This window comes from Galeopterus variegatus, unplaced genomic scaffold, assembly GCF_000696425.1.
Source record: "Galeopterus variegatus unplaced genomic scaffold, G_variegatus-3.0.2 Scaffold10137, whole genome shotgun sequence".
NCBI classification, from domain to species: domain Eukaryota; kingdom Metazoa; phylum Chordata; class Mammalia; order Dermoptera; family Cynocephalidae; genus Galeopterus; species Galeopterus variegatus.
Window position 1 is genome coordinate 36421 of NW_007736248.1, and position 4695 is coordinate 41115.

The window sequence follows — 4695 nt, forward strand, 5'->3', positions numbered from 1 at the left end:
TGTGGTTTTCAGTTGAAATTTTGCATTGTATATGAGAGTTGCAATGATGGTGATTGAAATAAATCTGAAATGTTCAAAGTCATGGAGCTCTTAAATAAGCAAACATCATTTTCCAGTATTCAGTAGGCGTTCAATTCCGTTATGAACCTTGAAAGAGGTAATGTAAAAATCGATGTGGAATTTGAAAAAAAGGATAAAATAATGAGCAACAATTGTTTTATCTCCCTGAGGAATGCTACACTATAAAAACTCCTATAGTCTCTATTTTTCTTCCATTAGTTTTCAATATTACAGCAAAGAATTACTTTTTTTCTAAAAATATTTTTAGATTATTATTTTTTTTTTCTGTTTCTGCTTTGGGATGTGAACTTTGCCATTTTGACTTTTGTCATCTCTGGTTGTGGCTTCTATTCTTTATTAAAAACCTTACTTCCAAAGCTCACTACCTCATGAGTGGCTTTGGCAATGATCGGCTCATAGGTCTTCTGACTTCTACAATCTCTTCTGGTAATCTGCTATACCCAAACCTAAAAGATAACTTTTTTTTCCTTATGTATCATTACAAAAATTTCTTATCCTTAGTCAGAAAATGGCCTATGTCTACAATATGTATTTTGTACATTTTGACTTCATTCCAGACCCCCACAATCTGGCAGATGATTTTTCACTATTGTGTCCCTGAACCATAAGATTCATTCACAGCGCAGTATACTCTATACGTACACATGCCTTTTGACTTCCACAGCTGTATTTATGACATTTTCTGGTACTAGAGAAGCCTGAATTATACCTCTTAAAGTCTTAGCCATCCATCCAAGGCTGGGCTATAAAGACCTGAGGAAAATTACCAGAATTTTACCCAAAATGCAAATGTCCATCGTCTTTAATCAGCTGTGATACTTTCATAATATAAATCATATGCTTGGCCTATATTTTTAGTGACTAAATCTTATTTCTAGTAGATTATTATAAAGGAAAATTAATCCTGAACATTTTATGTCTTCAGTACAGTGATTCACAAACATAATCCTTAGTCTGGTACTACATCATAACCCAAATAAGAATGAGCATGAAAATTTACTAATATATAGATTCAAAGGCCATACCACAAATTTCCTAACTGAATATCCCATACACAATCCACCAGGTTTAGAAAGCTATAACCTAATTCTATTGTGCAATTCTAAGTAATGAATAGATCATTTTAAAATGAAAAATGAAAGAATAAGTGTAATTCATACATATTTAGGAATAAATAAAGAAGTAAGAGATGCTTTGTTAAAGAGAAATGCTGTACATTAATGAAGACTTGAATTAAGCCCTGCTAATTAATATTTTTGAAATAAGAATTAAATTTTGTTAAGCACCAATTTGTATCTAAAAGAATATCATTTGAAACATAATTTTTTAAGGGCTAAAATATGTTCTTGATATACTTGTATAGTCATCTATGTGTTTCAGAGACTTCGAAAAAAATAGGTTTCTCTCTTTTCCAGGCAGATTTGTCTATTTCATTCAAACCCTCTTCTACATTTTAGGATGTATGAGATGTTAATGTAACATTGAATGCAATACATGTGTCTCTTTCAGCTAGAACCAGATTGCCTTTTACTGTAGGAGATGGGAAACAGAGGGGTCATACACCAAATATTATGGTGTAAAAAGTAACAAATGAGATATCATACATTTTCTTGTTGCTCCCTATGAAATATGAGCTTCTGCAAAAGCTTCTATAAAATAATGTGTCCCATATAACTCAGAGGAAAAGGAGATGTATTCAAATCAGATGTACCTTGTGAATCTACCACTTCTTTTCTTTCTTTTTTTTTTTTTTCTTTTTGTCTTTTTTCGTGACCGGTAACGGGATCGCAACNCCTCGGTGTTGTGCCTGCACCGCGCTCAACCAGTGAGTGGACCGGTCTCTATATGGGATCCGAACCCTGGGCAGGAGCGCCACCACGCTCCCAAGTGCCACCCTCTACCGAGTGCGCCACCAGGCCGGCCCCTACCACTTCTTTTCTAAGGACTTTGTCCTTTCTGTGAATTTTCTCCATTTGTTTGTGCCCTTTTGCATTCATTAAATGTATATCTTTTGAGAACCTTATATAATCTAGGTACTGTGCTAAGTTTTTGAGATATGGATGCAGATAAATAGAGCCTTGAGAGATGAGTAGAAATCATCTGGACAAAAATGTGCAAGAACATTCATGGCACAGGGAGCAGTAAGAACATTGTGAGTCTGTGGGATTTCAGTGATGACCCATGACATTTCTCCTAATTTAGTGAGATGGAAACGGAGCAAATGTGGTCAAAAACACATGTGGTTCCCTCTTTCTCTAGCTCTTGGTCTCGATTATAGTTTTTCCCTGGGAGGGAAAGGCTATAAACATTTCCTATCCTCCCCATCAATTTCATGTTGCAAGAGCTCTCTTTGAAGCAAGTGTGATTAATTCTGGGATTCCTTTCTTTTTCCCAGTACCAATTACCAAAGCAGAATATCTACCATGAGCATGGCAGGCCAAAAATAAAGGATTCTGGTCACCTTCATGTTGCCTTGCTTCTATGATGAAAATTTCATACCAGTGGAAGAGAATTGTTAGAAAAGTAATATATGGAAGCAACTTTAGGAAAGAGTTTGGCAGCTCCTCAAAAGGTTAAACAGAGTCATCACATGTCCCAGCATTTACAGTACTGAGCATATACTCACAAGAAATTAAAACATATGTATGCACAAAAACTGATAAATTAGTCTTTATTGCAGTTTTATTCATATATCCAAAAAGGGAAAAACTACTCAAATGTCCAGAGACAATTGAGTAGTGGATAAATTAGTGGATAAATCAAATATGGAATGTACATAATATGAAATCTTATCAATCATTAATAAAGAATTCAATACTGATATATGCTATAAAATGTGTTAACCTTGAAAAATGAATGGTCAGTGAAAGAATCCAGTCACAAAAGACCAAATATCATATAATTTAATTTATATAAAATTTATTCACCAATAAAGACTCACAGAGACTGAAAGGGAAGGGATAGGGAAAATATACCACACAAACGAAAATCAAAAATGAACAGGAGTAGCTATTCTTATATGGGATAAAATTAACTTTAAACCAAAAACTACAAAAAGAGACAAAGACTTTTTTATGCAATGATAAAGGGATTAATCCTGCAAGAGGATATAACAATTGTAAATATATATTTACCCAACATCGGAGTACCCAGATATATAAAACAAATATTATTAGACCTAAAAAAGAGGTAGACCCCAATGCAATAATAGTAGAGTACCTCAACACTCCTTTTGTAATATTGGACAGGTTATCTAGGTAACAAATCAGCAGAGAGACACAAATTTAAACTACACTTTAGACGAATTGGATTTGATAGATATTTACAGAATATTTCATCCAATGGCTACCAAATATATACACTTTCTCATCTGCACATGGAATGTTCTTCAAGATAGACCAAGTGTATCACAAATCAAATCTCAACAAATTAAAATTTCAATTTCAATTTAATTTTTTATAATAAATCATTTCAGGATTTTTTTCTGACCACAGTGGAATAAAACTAGAAATCAATAACAAGCAACACATTGGAAACTATATAAATATGTGGAAATTAAACAACATGTTCCTGAACCATCTATGGGTCTAAGAAAAAATTAAGCAAGAAAGAAAGTAATTTATTGAAACTAATGAAAATAAAAGCACATCATACCAAAACATGTGGAATACTGCAAAAGCAGTACTTAGAGGGAAATTTATTGCAGTAAATACCTACATCAAAACAATGGAAAGACTTCAAATAAACATCCTCATGTCACACCTCAAAGAACTAGAAAAATGAGAACAATATAATCTCAAAATTGGCACATGGAAGAAAATGATAAAGATCGTAGCAGAAGTAAATGAAATGGAGACAAAAAATGATATAAAATATCAACAAAACAAAAAGTTGGTTTTTGAGAACATAAACATTATCTAGGCTAACAAGAACAAAAATGATAGAAGCCTCAAATAAAAAATTACAAATGTAAAAGGACACATTACAACTGATACTACAAAAATACAAAGAATCAAAACAGACTATTATGAACAAACAAATACCAACAAATTTGAAAATCTGGAGGTAGTGGATACATTTCTTGATACACACAAACTATCTAGAGGTACTAAGAATAAATGGAAAACCTGAAGAGACCAATAAGGAGCAATGAGATTACAGCAGAAACCAGCAGTCTTCCAAGAAAGAAAAGCCCAGGAATGGATGGCTTCACTGTTAAATTCTATGAGGGCTTTGAAGAAAAATTAATACCAATATGTTTCAAACTATTCCAAAAAATCAAAACAGAGGGTGTTCTACCAAACTCATTCTATGAAGCCAGCATCACACTGATATCAAAACCATATCAAGACACAACAACAACAACAACAAAAGTACAGGCCAATATCTCTGATGAATATAGAAGCAAAATATCTCAACAAAATATTAGTGAAAAGAATTCAACAACACATCAAAAAGATTATACACCATGATCAAGTGGAATTCATCCCAGAGATGCAAGGATGGTTCAACATATGCAAATCAATAAATGTTGTTGACACCACCTCAACAAAATCAAGGACAAAAACTATGTGATCATCTCAACAGACACATAAAAAGCATTTTTTTTTTTTT